The 16,800-nt window shown below is 50.2% G+C and overlaps 1 protein-coding gene across 1 annotated transcript in view; it reads left to right on the top strand.

Annotated features, from left to right (window-relative positions):
• The window catches only part of XXYLT1 (xyloside xylosyltransferase 1), a 193,499-nt gene extending 176,699 nt beyond the window's left edge, over positions 1–16,800 (top strand). The window contains exon 5 of the mRNA XM_054713844.1: positions 16,335–16,800. The gene's annotated coding sequence lies outside the window, so the exon portion shown is untranslated. The remainder of the gene's footprint in view (positions 1–16,334) is intronic.

Raw genomic sequence — 16,800 nt, 5'->3', positions numbered from 1 at the left:
ATCAATATTCTCAGACGGAGAAGAACTTGCTGCATTTACAGCAAATCAATTTGGCACAAATTTACAGAGCACCTGGCGTGAGTGGGTCCCTGAGCCTGGGAAGGAATCAGAATCAGCCCCTGCTGAGTCACAGAGAAGCTCACAGGCTGGTGAGGAGGTGGACGCAGGCATTAATATTAAAGCTGAAGAGTGTTGCCAAACCAGAAACCATTTAGGCCTGTGAGCCACCACTTCCTTACCTGTGGGGTGCTGGCAATAATACCTACCTAGGGCTGTTGAGCAGGAAACATGAAATGAACAAAATAATGCACGTGCAAGGGCTTTGCAGGCAGCAACACACTATGTGTGCTTTCCTACACATATGGCCAGTGTTTTATAATGGTGGTGTGGGAGGAGGAGGGGCAGTTCTGACTGGGGAGCTCTGGGCATGTTTCTTGGAGGAGGCAGGATTTACACCTTGAAAAAATGGTGCAGTATTTAGTATTAAGTTTGATTGTTCGTACCAGAGAAATCCAAATCAGCAACTGGCTTAAACAACATTTAAGGCTGTTTCCTTCCATAGAAACATCCAGAGGTAGCCTAGGGCCAGTATGCCAGCTCCCCGGGGTCAAGGACCCACAGGGTCCTGTCTTGCTGCTTTTCTATATATAGCTTCAGTCCCAAGATTCCTCATGGCCCAGAATGGCTGCTCCAGTTCCAGCCATTGCATCCATATTCCAGAGACCAGGAAGGAGAGAAAGGGAAGGAGAAAGGCATATTCCTTCCCTTTAAGAAAATGTCCCTGAAGTGGCACTTACTTATTGACTAGATCTTAGTTACATGGCCATATCTTCTCCAAGAAATGCTGGGACATGTAGTCTTTATTCTGAGTAGCCATATTGTTCTCAAATAGTCCATGGAACAGGAAGGAACAAATATTGGGACCCACAAGCCACAGTTGTCACAGTTGGGCAGTCCTTTGGCATTCTTTTTTTTTTTATTTTTTTTTTATTTTATTTTTTGCTTTAAGCCAGTGGTTGGAAAACTCATTAGTCAACAGAGCCAAATATCTACAGGACAACGATTGAAATTTCTTTTGAGAGCCAAATTTTTTAAACTTAAACTTCTTCTAATGCCAGTTCTTCAAAATAGACTTGCCCAGGCCGTGGTATTTTGTGGAGGAGCCACACTCAAGGGGCCAAAGAGCCGCATGTGGCTCGAGAGCCGCAGTTTGCCGACCATGGCTTTAAGGAGACCTCTTTCAGCCCCTCCCATCTGCTATGCAGGTGAATGAACCAGCAGAGGGCTGGCCGCTGGCCCTGAGTTCTGACTGCCCTGGGGAAGCACATCCAGGCAGACCCCTTCAGCTCTAGAGCCCTGCCAGGAACGGAGGGTTGTAGCGTGGGTTTGTGCGCTGGTGTCTGACTGGCTTGGTGGCATGAACTCATTGACCTGAAGAATTTCCCCAGGACAGGAGGGGTCCTCTCTCTCCGAGGCTTCTCTGAGGCCCAAGCAGGAAGGCTGTCTAGGAAGTTGCTAGACACTCTCCCTTCCTCTCCTCAGTGCTGGGGGTGGAGAGTCTGTCTCCTGGGCCCACCTCCACTTTCCCCACAGGGACAGGTGTGGCCTGACCAGCCTGGGCCCTCGGCCTGGAGAGGAGGGAGCCTGGGGAGGAGCTGGCGGCGTTGGAAGAGGAGTGTGTCTAGAGGGGTTCCACTTGCTGCCTTCCCCAAGCGTCCAGGCTTCAGGAACATGGGGTGTCCTGGGAGCCTCTTGGCCTTTATCCCCCCGTACCCACCACTGCGTGGCTCCTTACAGAGGCCTGCTCACCCAGCTCAGGGCTTTGTCCTGGCCCCGCACCTGCCTTGCCCCGCCCTTCCATAGCCAGGTGAATGAGCCACCACACCTTTGCTCACACTGATCCCTGCCCGGAAGCCCTCCTGCCCCAGCCTTTCGACGTCCAGCCCCTCCTCCAAGTCCCTGTGCCCTCTTTCTTCAGTTCCCTGCTTCCACCCCACTTGGCTGTGACCTCCCCCACTCCGCCACCTCAGAACCCCCCTTTGCACTCAGCACACCCCTCTCCTAATGGGACCACTTTGGGTCCTGGGTGTAGGTTTTTGGCACCTGTCCTAAGTTCTGCCCTAGACTGGGACCCTTGAGGTATAGGGGCCATCTCTATTTTTTTACCCAAATGAGGACCTGGCCCCACAGGGCCTCGGCAGGTGTGAGCTGAAGGAACGCTGGGGACGGGGTTAGCTCGCCTCCCCACTGCCCACTGAACGAGCAGAATCCAAAGTGTCTGCTCAGGGCAGCATGGTGCTAGGTCCCTGGAGCTCTTAGGAACTCAGTGGTGTGTGGATGACTTAATAGATGTGGTGGACACTCTCAGTGCTAGTTAGGGCGAGTTTGCATGGGACACACTCTCTGAGTCCCCAACAGCCTGGTTTCAAGTGAGCTCATGGGAATAAGCTGTCTTCGGTGACCTTGGGGACTCGCTGCTTTCCGCACGCCAGGCCAGGAGCTGTCTGAGGACGCCAAGATGGCAAGAACATAAACTCTTATGAAGTGGGAAGAAGTGCATGTAAAATGCAGAGTTTTCAGTCTTGTCCTTGTTCCTTTTAAACTATAAAGCCCTGGAAGCCATGTTCCCACTCCTGCGCCAGTGAAACACAGGGAACTCCACTGTGGCTGCCATTGCCTGTGTCTATTTCACCGCGTCCTAACCTCACTTCTCTGAACCTCGAAGGTCAATATCACAGCGCTTTCTGGATCAGCAATAAAATGATCGATGGTTAGATCCAATTAGCCAAGGCCCCCCTCTGAGGATGTGGCGAGGACCGCGTCACTCTCCCCTTCCCTTTCCAGCCGCATCGATCTCTAGGTAATTGGCCCCGCCTGGCGCTGTTGAACCTGCCAGGTGTGCTGCCCAGGCCTGCGGGGAAGCCCTGGCTCCTGCTCGTCCTTCTGCTGACCCTCAGTTCTTCTCCCAGCTCTGCTGAGGCTGAACTGCGCCAGTTCAACACTTCGCTTTAGGGAGGAAAGTGTGTCCAGGACTGTGCTTCTACCCTCCCACCCTGTTCTTAGAGAAGAAATTCAGGGCTGGCCCTAGCTGGTTTGGCTCAGTGGATAGAGTGTCGGCCTGCAGATCGAAGGGTCCTGGGTTCAGTTCTGGTCAAGGGCTAAGTGCCTTGGTTGCAGGCCCCACCCCCGCTTTGGCCTGGTCGGGGCTCATGCAGGAAGCAACCAATCGATGTGCTTCTCCCACATTGATATTTCTCTCTGTCTTTCCAGTTCTTTTCCACTCTCTCTAAAAATCAATGGAAAAATATTCTCGGGTGAGGATTTAAAATAATAATAATCTATAGTAATAAAAGGGTAATATGCTAATTATACCAGATAGCCAAATGACCTTCCGGATGTCCTTCCAGACAAAGCGGGGGCTGCAAGAGCTGAGGCAAGCCACTGTGGCTGCTAGGGTCGAACCCCTTGCACGAATTTCATGCATCGGGCCTCTAGTAATAATAACAATAACAATAACAATAATAATAATAATAATAATGATATTCAGGTTTGAAAGTGACCTATCAGAGGAATTTTCTCTAGGACTAACATTCTAGATTTTCCTCAGCTATTTTTTTTTTTAGCATCTCAACTTCTTTCTTTTTTTGGTAATATTTTTGATGCCTGAGAACACAGGCTTTAGCTTTAAACATATGCTTTACATGCAATAGCACACTTAAGTGTATGGCCTGATACGTCTTTACCGGCTGGCTTTACCTGTGTAACCACGCTGTTATTTTTAAAGTCCTGATTTTTTCGAAATAGAATTCCATCAGGAAAGGAAGCCCTGCCTGTGGGTGCTGGGTTAGGCCCTGGGTTAGATCCGCCAGTCCTCACAACAAGCCGGAAGGTAAGTTTAATCCTCTCCCTTGTACAGAAGAGGAAGTACAGTTCTGAGAGTGCGACCACCTGGCTAGGGCCTGCCCTCTTCCTGCCCCCCTGCCACCCATCCTCTGACATCACCTGTTCTCTGGTCTTCCTGGAGCTGATGTGCCCAGAGTGTGGTACCCAAATAGCAGACAGATGGACGGATGGATGGATGGACAGGTGTCGTGGGCACCAAGGACAGCAGGTCTGTACTTTTCTTTACCTGCCAGTGTCCTTGGAGGGCCGTATGTCGTCCAGCTGGAGACCCATACACGTGGCTTCTCGCTGTCAGACAGCAGACTCTGGCACTCCCTTGCTGAGAAGCCCCTCTGTCCACGCAGAGGCCAGAGCCCGCGTTTATAAATTCTCAGGTAACAGGTAGCGCTTACCAGACACCTGCTGCATCCCATTATTTGCATTGGGCTGGTCCCCCCCGGGGACATTTATTGGCAATACTCTCACTCAGAAGGATGCCGGCCATAGCCATAGCGCTGGGGCAGAGTCCTGGAGGCCCCATCAGCCAGGCATCACCTTTACATGGGGGCGGGGAGGGAGCTTTGGGGAGATGCTGGGCATCTGGGGAGGGGCTTTCCAGGGCTCAGGCAGCAAGTGTGCAGGAGGAGTATTTGAATGCTTTCACAACTGGCCTGGGCACACCAGTGTGTCCCGACATAGATCTGCTCAGAGTCCCATGAAGAAAGGATTATTCCTCATTCCCAGGGAACTTGCAACCCAGCTGGAGAGACAGGTGGCAGGTTCACAGCTAGAGGGAATCAGCACTTAGGTCTCAGCTGGCCGGTCCATTTGTGTGTCACTGCAGGCTGCTACCTGCCAGGCGCTGGAGAAGGAATGGAGAATGACCTGCCCCTAGGAGTGCACGGTTTGCAAGGAGAGTGAGGCCGCTGGACAGGTAACCACAGTGCAGTCTTGTGTTTGGGTGATGTGCTGAGTTTGAGATCACGTTAAGAGCATTTCCAGGGCTACCCAGAGACCCAGAGGCCCAGAGCCTTACGGAATCACCTGTTCTAATTCCCTGTGCTTCAGATGAGGAGCCCGGCGTCCATGGAGAAGGTACACACTCCAGGGTGGAGGATGAAGGGCGGAACCAGACCTCCTGCCCCGCTCCCGGCCCCCTCGGTCCTCACTCATGTACCCATTCCTGCTGCTGTCCTGGAAGCCTGGACTTCAAGGAGGTGGAGACACTGCCGGGGATTGATGTGTCCACAGCTTGACAAAGGGGCAGGTCACAAAACTATGAAAAGCCCAGGCAGAGCTGCAAGGACTCAAAAGCTGACCCGAGGGGCCACCAGTGTGGGGGCACTTGCCCCCTCCCCCACGTCTCCAATGGGCCCAAGGGGGTCCCTGTGGTTCAGTTTATTTGCTTAAGAACATAACACTGAGTGCTGTGTTTTTAGGAAGTCTTACATATAAATCAGTAAAACAGTTTTTTCAGGTATGACTTTGGAATGGTCTTTCGTGGCCGACCACATTCCTGTCTCGGAAGCTCCCGCTTCCTGGCAAGGTCTGATCAGGGGTTTCCCCGAAACTGTAGAGCTCTCCTGTGAGACGTCACACAGGAACCCTCCCACCAGTTCTAAAGGCCCAGCTACCGTGCAGATAAATCACGGGTTTACCCAAGTACTGCATGGCCTCCCCTCACTGCAAGGCGGGTGCAGATTTGGAGGAAAATTCACTTTGAATTTAAGTGTCTTTGTGACTGTTCCACGTTCCTGGGGCATTAGACCCTCAGGCTCCTTGAAGGCAGAGAGCCAGGAACCGAGGGCCAGGTTCCCCAAACAGCTGGAGGCCCCGTCTCACCCTCAGCGGTTTCCACTTGCTAAGGGACCTGGGGTGCTGGCAACCCCCTGCCCTGGCTGCCGAGGGAATTCCAGGCTTCTCCAGAGACCATCTCAACTGCTTGGCATCCTGCCCTTTGACCTGTCTGGGCTGGCTCAGGCCTGAGAGGAAAGGAAAGTAAATAAATATAAATCTGTTTGATCGCAGGCAGAACGTTTCTCTTTCAACAGGAAGCTTCCTGAGGAAGAAGAGCGGATGGGGTTTGGAATGAGAGCGCGGTAAGCCTCGGCCTGTCCGTGCCTTTGCTTGTCCTGGTTATGTTGGCAGCGGTGAGAACGGCACCAGGCGTTAGACGAGTGGGGTCAGACCGGACCTGGGTTCAGCAACCGCGGTACTTGAGTTCTGGCTCAGAAAGAATTCGGAGCCAGGATTCAAACTCTAAGAGAAAGTTTATTTGGAAAGTCACTGGTAGAAGAAGTAACCCATAGAAAAAAATGGGCTCAGGAAACAAGTTACCAAAGGCAAGAGAAAGGCCCTTGGGGCTTAGGAGAAAGAGAGGCAAGGAAAGGGCACCTGGAAGCAGGGGCCGGGGGGGGGGGGGGGGGGGGGGGGGGGGGGGGGGCAGACAGAGAGAGTGAGGAGGAGGGTGGAGAGGAGGAGGGGGAGGGGACAGGAAAGGCTCAGGGCAGGTGTGCTCTGGGAGGGAGAATGTGCTGGGTCCTCCCTCCTAAGGGCCTTTAAGGGTGGAGATTTCAGGGGAAGTCCCAGGGGGAGGATCTCAACAGAATATTCATTATCTCCCTCCTCACTTCCCCCTCCACCCCGTGTGTCCTTTCTGCACTGATTGGTCCGTGCCAGGGCAGGGAGGTCATTAGTCCTCTTGGCTGATCCTAAGGTCAGCCGAGGTGGTTCTGCTGATTTTTGGGGTCTGGTTCTGCTGATTTTGGGGGCCTGGAGCTGAAACACAACAGAGGCCTAGATGTATTTGATATCAGTCAGAACCTCATTGTCCTGGGGGTTTAATGCTTAAGGGCTATTCTCGGGCCCCCTTGTTTGTCCCCCCTCAAAGGGGGTCTAACCTACATGACTGGCAACATATAGTACTAGGGGAGGGAAGGTCAGGCAGGGGAGGGTCCGAGTGAATGACCAGCAGTATGAAAAGTCAATAGGTCTGCCCCAGCCGGTTTGGCTCAGTGGATAGAGTGTCAGCCTGTGGACTAAAGGGTCCTGGGTTTGATTCCGGTCAAGGCACATGCCCAGGTTGTGGGCTCGATCCCCTAGGGCAGTGGTCGGCAAATTGCTCGCGAGCCGCGGTTTGCCGCTCTGTTGACTAATGAGTTTGCCGACCGCTGCCTTAGGGAAAAACACTTAAAAAACATTTTAATAATGTACTAATGTCTTTAACCCGAAGTCAAAACTTCTGGGTAAGGGTAATGCCTTACGCAGTAGTCGGCAAACTCATTAGTCAACAGAGCGGCAAACCTCGGCTCACGAGCCGCAGTTTGCCGACCACTGCCCTAGGGGGCATGCAGGAGGTAGCTGATCAATGATTCTCTCTCACCATTGATGTTTCTATCTCTCTCCCTCTCCCTTCCTTTCTGAAATCAATAAAAAAAATAAAAATAAAATTTGAAAAGTCAATAGGTCTAAACCAGGTGACCAGCCATACACCAGGGGAGGAAAGGTTACCCTGGGAGAGGTCCTTGTTTTTGTTTGGCCCCTTGTTCGGCACCTGGGTCCTTCTGCCCTGGAGACCCTCTGTACCTGGCCCACCGTCCTTGCTCTGCTCATGTCTGTCTAACTGCCACCGCCATTACTGCCTGCTGTGCCCTGCCAGAGCCTTGCTGGGAGTGACATCATGGCCATGGGGGTCCCCAGCAGTGCATGCCCTTCCCTCCCAGGTCCCTCCAAGGGTGTACCACCCCCTGGACCAGCAGGCAGCTGATGGGCCTGGCTGGGCTCCCTGTGGCTTCCCGCATGGAGGAGGAAATGGGTCTTTGACATTGAAATCCAGTCTTCCTCAGGGTGGTAGAGGCAGTGCTCGGGCCAGGGGGCAGAGTGGGGAGGCCACACTCAGGTGTTCCCTGTGGAGGTGCCTTTTGACCTTTCAGGATCCTGCATGTACTTTCTGGTTCTGGTCTTTGGAACCCCTTGCTCAGGGCACCTGTCGCTTCCCCCTTATAAATCTGTCCTTGTCTGGCTCTGGCCAGAATCCTCGTGTGAACTTCAGATTCGGAAGAACTGTCGGGATCCTGGAGCTCAAGGAAGTCCAGTGGCCTGTGGACAAAAGCCCGTCAGCTAATCAGCTTGTGAAAAGCTATGGGTCTCTGTCATGCTCACCTGATGTTTACACTGGAGGTTCCAAGGGCTCCCTGAACTCCCCACCTAGAAAACGAACTCCACACTTACCCTCTTCCCTCTTCCCATCCCTTTTGCTGGATGTCCCAACTCAGTTGTTCCTCATCCCCCCCAATCCTCTTCACATGTTAAGTCAGAATCCAGACAATAATCTGATGTCCCCAAAATGTCCTTTGTAATGAACCCAATTTCACTTGATTCAGTTTAATCAATCCCCTTCCTTCCTTCCTTCCTTCCTTCCTTCCTTCCTTCCTTCCTTCTTTCCCAGACACTCCTGAAGTGCTGGGCACCATGCTGGAGCTAGAGCCACGGCAGTGAGGAGGATCCAGCTGTGCCTGCAGGGACTGTGGCATAGACCACGAGCACACCACCAAGGGGAGAAAGAGCGCTGTGCTCTGGGCCGGAGAGGCAGCCCTCAGTGGGTCCCACACTTGCTTCACACCCACCCTTTGTCCCATTCACCCCAAATCTGGACAGTTTGCAACAGAAAACACAGGTCACAAATAATGGTCCATGTAAACAGCAGAGGATCAGGAGGTGGGAAAATGAAATAAAATGGGCTCCACAGGCACCATGTATTTTTAGAAAATGGGGCTCAGCCCTGGCCGGTGTGGCTCAGTTGGTTAGAGTGTCGTCTGCTGCACCAAAATGTTGTGGGTTCAATTCCCAGTCACGGCACATACCCAGATTGCAGGTTTGATCCCCCATTGGGGTGCATGCAGGAGGCAGAGAATGGCATTCATTCATCCAGGAAGCTTGATGGATAACTGAAGTGAGTCAGCCAGGAAGAATAGAGAATCAGAGCCCCACTTAAGGAGTCGGCCAGACCCTGAGCTGGTGCATCACATACCTCTTCACGTGTGATCCTCAGAACATCCCTGTGCACCAGGTACTCTGTGCAGTCTCATTTTACAGATGAGGAATCAGGATCAGGAATTATGTGGCTCACACACAGTCATTCAGGTAGAGCCAGATTCAAACCCAGGTCTGTCTGACCTCAGTGCCTCTGCTCATCATGGCCTGGGAATGATTCCTGTCTCCACCAGTTTCTTTTTGATCCCGGCACATTAGGCGTCATGCGTTGGCCAGTTCCGGCCTTCGGGTGCAGTGATGTATGTTTAGCACCTCCGAAGCAAGATTAACTGTTACAGGTTTTGTTGATTCTGGGAACTGATTGTTGCCAATTACCAGCCAGGCCTTATCTCAGGTTATTTGTTTAAATCCCAGTCCACACTTGCCTTGCCCACAGAATGTTCTGGAAATGAAATGAACTGGAAGTCAGGTGACTGAAGTTGTAATCCTGGGCTTGCAGGTGATCAGCAGTGTGACCTTGGAGAAGTCACTGTTCTCTGGTTTCAATGTCCTTGTTTGAAAATGAAGGAATCACAGCAACTTCACTGCTAGGACCAGGCGAGAAGAACACGTGCATCAGGAAGCATGACCAAGCGTGTTCGTGGCAGCGCTGCATGTGAGCTGAAACCCTGAAGGCCACCTGTGATGACCCATGGTAATTCCACGAGGTAGTCGGCCTCCAAGTCGGTCCTCAGTGATCCCTGCCTCCTGGCGTTGCCCCAGGTGTGGGCCTTCCCTACGCTGAACCAGGGTTGTCTCTATGACCGGTAGCCAATAGCACGAGGCAGAATAATGGCACGCCACCCTTGAACTTAGCTTATGAAAAGATAGCAGCTTCCACCTCGGGTTCTCTCTCTCTGTCACCACTGGGGAAGCCGCCTTGTTGTGAGCAGGTGCCATAGAGAAGAACCGAGTCCTCCTGCCAACAGCCGTGTATGTGAGCCACCTTATACGCCAGTCTTTTAATACCAGTCAAGTCTTCAGGTGACAGCAGCCCTGGCCCACAGCCCAACTGAACCCTCACGAGAGACCCTGACCCAGAGCCACCAGGTAGACTGTACCCAGGTCCCTGACCTCAGAAACTGCGATGATAAATGTTTCTTGTTTTAAGCTGCTAAATTGGGGGGGGGGGTGGTGGTGGGGGTGGTGGTGGTGGTGGTAATTTGTTACGCAGCAATAAATAACTACTACACTCATACTATAGAATGTTATGCAGCAGTTAAAAAATGGAGTAGATCTCTGTGTCTGACATGGAAAGGTTTCTAAGACATGTTGTTATGAGAAAATAATAACTACGGGAAAACACACAGAGCTGTATCTCTTTTATGTAAACCACCATTATCACTGCTATATTTTGTATGTAGTAAATGAGCCATCATAGCATACCAACTCTCAACATGAGTTTATCTCTCAGTAAGGGAGTCAGAGAAGGATGCAAAGGAGGACTTTCATGGTTTATTCAATATATTGCCATTTACCTTAGATTTTTACCATGATAATGTGTCCATTGCCATAAATATATAAATACAATTAAAATTTCTTTAAGAGTCTCATGCTCTACCGACTGAGCTAGACGGGCGCGGTTAAAATTTCTTTAAACAGAGGGGTTAGACTATGTGATCACTGAGATCTCTTTCAACTCTGTTGCTTTATAGTTCTATTAAAATAGTCACAGAGTGTAAATTACAAGAACGAAATAACATTTGTCACCTCTTTGTTGGCAAAGATGGGAAATGGTACTCTCACATCTGTTTCTGGGAGGGTAAATTGAGACTCAATTGGGGAAGCTGGTTAGGATGAGAATAAGATACGATCAACTAAAACAAAGCATGCAGACTCCACACCCTCTGAGGTCGTCGAGCATTTCTCCTAGACATTCATTCTTTTACACAGAAACATGCGGCAGATGGTGTTGTGTTCAGTTACGTAAATGCTATACTATAAGGAGCTTTCTGTGACATTCCAAAGGCTGCACGTGGCAGCAGGTGTTGCTGGAGCAAAGACGTAGGCTAAATGTCCATAAATAAGTAGTGTATTTTTATACCATGAACTATTAGGAAGCTATTGAAATGGATGAGCTAGACTTACATGTCACTATGTGGCAAAATCTTTAAGACACATCAAATGAAAAAACACATTGCAGAACGTTACATATAATATGGTACCATTTAGAAACATAAACACACAATACCATTTCATTTCCTAATGTTTCGATGAAAAATCAGAGAAAAAAGTCTGTGATGGTAGAAACCAGAGTTATAAGGGCGTGTGTCTGTGTCTCTGGAGAAAAAGAAAAGAATATAATTGAGGGATAACAAAAAAGGAATTTAACCTTTATCTGTAATGTTCTGATTTGATTAAATAGTTATAAACCACTAGGAAGCACTATGTAAAAACTGTATTTAAATATTCATGTGTCATTAAAAATTAATTTAGGCCCGGCCGGCGTGGCTCAGTGGTTGATCGTCAACCTATGAACCAGGAGGTCATGGTGTGATTCCCCGTCAGGGCACATGCCCAGATTGCGGGCTCGATCTTCAGTAGGGGGGTGTGCAGGAGGCAGCTGATCAATGATTCTCTCTCATCATTGATGTTTCTATTTCTCTCTCCCTCTCTGAAATAAATAAAAATATATTTTAAAAAATTAATTTAGGAAAAATCCTTTGCCTTCACCAAGAACTTTGGCTGGACAAGTAGGAAGTCCAATATTTTTTAAAATATATTTTATTGATTTTAGAGAGGAAGGGAGAGGAAGAGAGAGATAGAAACATCAATGATGAGAGAGAATCATTGATCGGCTGCTTTTTGCACAATCCATACTGGGGATCGAGCCTGCAACCCAGGCATGTGCCCTTGGCCGGAATCAAACCTGGAACCTTTCAGTCCACAGGCTGATGCTCTATCCATTGAGCAAAACCAGCTAGGGCAGGAAGTCCATTATTTTAAGAGCAGTATCTGTATCGCAACTCTGGCTGCTGCACAGCAGAGTCGCCCGGAGCCCTAGGAGAGCATGACGCTAGTCCTGTTTGCTCCCAGCACCTCTGATGTAATTGGCGTGTGGCTCTGGCCTTGGTGCCTTTCAAAGGCTTCCCAGGTGATTGTGGTGGACAGGCAGGGCTGAGAAGCCCTGATATAGAACAGCAGGCTCTGAAAAACTGGCACAGATGGTAAGGACACTGAGGAGACATAATGACGTGGACACTGGAGTAAAGAAACAGGACATTGGGAAAATCCAAATATAGTTCATAATTTAATAACAGCATGTCCTGACGTTAACCTCTTAGTTGTGATAAATGTCCCCTCGTTATGTAAGGTGTGGACCTGAGGGAAGCTGTGATGGGCATCGAGGAACTCTCTGTACCACCTCTACAATTCTGTACATCCAAAACTACCGCAGAATTAAAAAGTGCCACATTCCTTATTAATTGTTATGGTTACATTTTAATTCTTGCTTAATTAAAAAAATGTTCAAGTCTTTTGTGTTTTTGAATGTGGTACTTTAAAATGTTGGGAGTGGGAGTTTGCTAGACCTGGTGCTCATGAGGATTCTGGGTAAGAACAGAGGTCTAGCTAGACCCTCAGAATCTTCCCCTCCACCTGGGGCCCAGAAACCATCATACTGGGGAGGGGCCCTACCCTTTCCTTCCAGCAATAAAGAGATGCTCAACAAAACTCAGCTTCTTCAGACAACCTTTTCATCGCGTTTCATAGGGTCAGTCTCTCAAGAATAAAACTGTCCATGGAGCTCGCTGGTTGTTCCAGAATGAGTGCGTAGGGGAAGGGAGAAATCCCAGGGCTTTGAGATGGAGGAGTCTCAGCGCTTATGGGTCTGATGTGCTCACTGCAGAGAGCAGGAGAACAGAGGCCAGCGAGATGAGGAGGCCAGGCCAGCCCTGCAGGGAGTGAGGGTAAGGGCAGTGCTGGCCTTCAAATCCCATTCTCTTGATCTGTAGCTCTAGGACCCTATTATTTTACCTTTGTCCCTGTACTTGACAAGCAGGTGTCTGTGTCTGGGAAACTTGTCTCTAGGCTGGAAAGAGCCCAGAACTTAAATCGTGGCTCCTTGTCACTCCCTCTGTTTCTGCTGAGCAAAATTTCTCATTTTCCATTCCTTATAAGAAATGGGCTCTGTGAGAGCTCCAATCTGCCAGCTGCCAACACTTCACAGGACAAACTCATCCCGTTGAATTTATAAATTCTGGAACTACTGCAGCCGAGTGTGGCGCTCAATCCCCGCCTGGCGCCCTTGACTGATGAGGGTTTTGCTCGTGTTCCTGGAGGGCCGGGGCCTCTCCGCTGACGTGCTTCTGTTCAGCTGAGATGAATGGCCCTATCACTATGAAATTTCCCTGGAGTTTGTGCCACGCCCCCTCCCAGCCTGACAGACCGCCCAGGGGCCTGAGGATCTGCCTGTCCAACCCTGAACATCTCTTCTAGGGTTGGTCTGGGGGAAAATGGCCTTGGGAAAAAGTAATTGCTTCTACAATCATTCACAATAAAGCGTCTCTGATTTGTCTTGCTTGAGGAGAGAAATAAATGATCCTGGTTCATGGCTTTGAGTGGAAATGTAATGGGGCGGTAGGAGCAGCAGTCCTCAGCCTGGTTCTGCAGTAGGATCACCTGATGCCCCCGCTCCATTTTGATGGAGTTGATTTGAGGGCCCAGTCAGGGACATTTTTTATTTTATTTATTTTAAAAAATATTTTTTTATTCAGAGAGGAAGGGAGAGGGAGAGAGAGATAGAAACACCAATGATGAGAGAGAATCATTGATCCGCTGCCTCCTGCATGTCCCCTACGGGGGATTGTGCCCACAACCCAGGCATGTGTCCTTGACTGGAATTGAACCTGGGACCCTTTCAGTCTGCAGGCCGATGCTCTATCCACTGAGCCAAACCAGCTAGGGTGGCATGGGCATTTTTCAAGGGCCTCAGATGGCTTTAATGAACGGCTGGGATTGAGAACTCCTGGATTGGAGGGAAAGCGGGGGAACATTGAGGTCAGTGGGTGGGATTCATTATATTTGCTAAGTCAAACAGCTCTAGAGAGGAGAGTGACTGGCCCAAGGTATTGCATATTGCTGGTAAATTAAATTCACATTTCAGCTGAGCAAAGATCTGTGGGCAACGTAGTCGGTGCTGGCTGTGGAAGGAAACCAGTATGTCAGGGGCTGTCTCTCCCAACCACTAACCCAATTGTTACAGGAAGCAGAAGAGAGGAGGGCCAAGTCCTAACCCAGAGCTCCTGTGAGAGAAGTTGATGGAGGCAGCGCTCCCTCCCTCCATGGTCTCCTCCCCGCCACTCCTCCTGCTTATGGCCGAAAACCTGAAGTGCTGAGCGACTGTCTCCTGTGAACAGCCTCTCTGGGAGGCAGAATGGAGCACAGTAGTTGATCACGTGGGCTCTGGAAGCAAACTGCCCAGGTTTAATTGCCACTCCAGTGCTTTCTAGCTGTGTGACCCAGGACACATGACATAACCTCTCTGTGCTTCAGTTTCCTCGTCTGTAAAAAGGGGGGTAATGAGAGGATACACTCCACAGAACTGGGAGATTAAATGAGGTAGTGCCTACATATAAAGTGCTTAATACAGAGCCTAGCAGCTAATATGCACTCACTAAATGTTAACTATTGTTATTAAGCTCACAGGCTCAATATTCATGCCTCCTGGTTCGAAGGGAAGGGAAGTTTCTCTGCAAAACAGCTCTGGCCTACTGACGCATAAGCAGTCTTGAATACCAGAGTGGCACCTGTAGCACCGTTAGCTGCCTATCTCCCGTGCCCTCTACCGCCTGCTCTCAGATGCACCTGGGCCTAACTCCGTCTACAGTCCGCACCCACCGCCATCTGTGCTTAGCTCTCACCTACACGCACACTCCCTCTGTGCTGCTGCCTCTCTGAGCCCTGGCCCTGCTGTGCCTGCAGACTCACCTGTCACCACCTCGAGTGTGTGTGCCGGAAGCATGCTCTGCTTAATCAAGGTCAGGCATGTCTGGGTTGAACTGACTTCAACAGGAAGCAGTTGGAGGCCTTGCAGATTCCTGGTGCCTGCAATGGGAGGGGCACTGATGAGCTGGGGTGGTGACGATTCGCCCAGTGAGGGGACCTGTAATGAACAATCTGCAATGACTGGTGGGGGTGGGCTCTGAAAGGCTGCAAAGCAAACCACCACAGAAGCAGGTGAGTGAGAACGAGCCTCCTGCCTCCTCTCTCCCAACGTGTCTACCTGGGGAGGTCAGAAACCTCAGTCAGCAAGATGGGGAGAAAGAGTGGAAGCTGTAAAGGGGAAAAGGGAGACGCTCACTCTTCCTGCTATGGGCTGAACTGTGTCCCCCCGAAATCCATATGTCAAAGCCCCAACAGCCAGTACCTGAGATTGTGACTATATTTGGAGATAGGACCTTCAAATAGGCGATTAAATTAAACTGAGGCTGTTAGGGTGAATCCTGATACAATGCGATGGGCGTCCTTAGGAAAAGAGGACATTTAGAAGCACCGGGACACCACGGGTGCAGTGCACGGAGGAAAGGCCGCGTGAGGGAAGCGTGAGAAGGTGGCCCTCTGGGAGCCAGTCCTGCTGACCCTTGACCTTTGAATTCCAGCCTCTAGAACTGAAAGTAAATTTCCTTTCTAAGCCACCTGGGGCATTGTGTTACAGCAGCTCCAGCAAATTCACCTACTTCCCCAGCTGGATGCTTTCCGAGGGCCCTGTCATTTAATTACCTGCAATCCCTTCTGTGTCCCCACAAAGAATTATTTTAAATTGTCTTAAGCCCTCAGAGAAGTCCCAAAATGGAGAGCCAGCTGCTGGGATTGGGGGTGCTGGATTCTGAGGTGCACGGCCAGCCGTCTCCCAGGACACAGTGAGGATGGGGAGGTGGATGTTTGTCTGGGGTGTGGCTCAGCCTGCCCTCCTGTTTCCTGGCTGCTCTGTAGAGCTGGCTCCTTAGATTAAGCAACAATATATTTCACAGCCAAGAGTGGGCAGGAGGGGACCTGGCCAGGTTGTCCAGGCAAGGGCCCACTTTCCCTGAATGAATGAAGAAAGCCTCTGAAATTCTGCATTCCTGACAGGTGTGAGTTCAGGTCAGCTTGATGGAGAGCCTGCTGCTTGCTGATCCATGTGTTAGGGCCTAACAGTTAGGCACAAGCTGGCTATGAGCTTGCCAAGAGATCTAACCCAACCTACATTTTCAGTCTCTTTTCTTCTCCACATCCCAACCAATGCATCTGTGTACCTGTGTTAGTCAAGTGACAGAAAACCAAATCTACACAAATAGGGTGGTATTTATGAACTTACCTACCTAGAAAGTTCTAAAGGGTGCAAGTGGTTTAAGGCTTGGCTTCAAGGGTTCAAATGCAGTATCAGTAATATGGCTCCTTATCCTCTCTCCTCATACCCTCTTTGTTTACTTCATTTTCAGACTTTCCCTGTATCATGGCAAAGTGGTTCCAGCAGCTCTAGACTGAATGAGCCCAAGAAGATTTCGCCGAGATTCTGATTGGCTCTTCTTAAGTCATGTGCTCATTTCTAAATGGATCACTATTACCCTAAAGAATGTATTTGGATTGGCCAGGCCTGGATCACATGCACACCCTTGTTGCTGGGGAAAGGAGTTATCCACAAGGAATGGGCTCCAGTTTCTAAGGAAGTGTCCTGTGAGCAGAAGAAAAGAGGAGAAAGGCTTCAGGGCAAACGAAGCTTAGAGCTGGCACAGTCTGCTGCAGCGCTAAATAGAACAGAATTGCTGCTATTCCCAGACCGGTCTTTACATTTTCCTACCACCTTGACCCAGGCCTTCCTCCTGCCTGTGCTGTAACAGAAACCAACCCAAAATATGACTGCGGTCTACAAAGGCGAGCTCAGGTGCCAGAAGTAGAACTACTGTA

This window comes from Eptesicus fuscus, chromosome 3 (genome assembly GCF_027574615.1).
Source record: "Eptesicus fuscus isolate TK198812 chromosome 3, DD_ASM_mEF_20220401, whole genome shotgun sequence".
Taxonomy (NCBI): domain Eukaryota; kingdom Metazoa; phylum Chordata; class Mammalia; order Chiroptera; family Vespertilionidae; genus Eptesicus; species Eptesicus fuscus.
The sequence above is the reverse complement of the archived record's forward strand: the minus strand, read 5'-3'. Positions and strand labels throughout refer to the sequence as shown.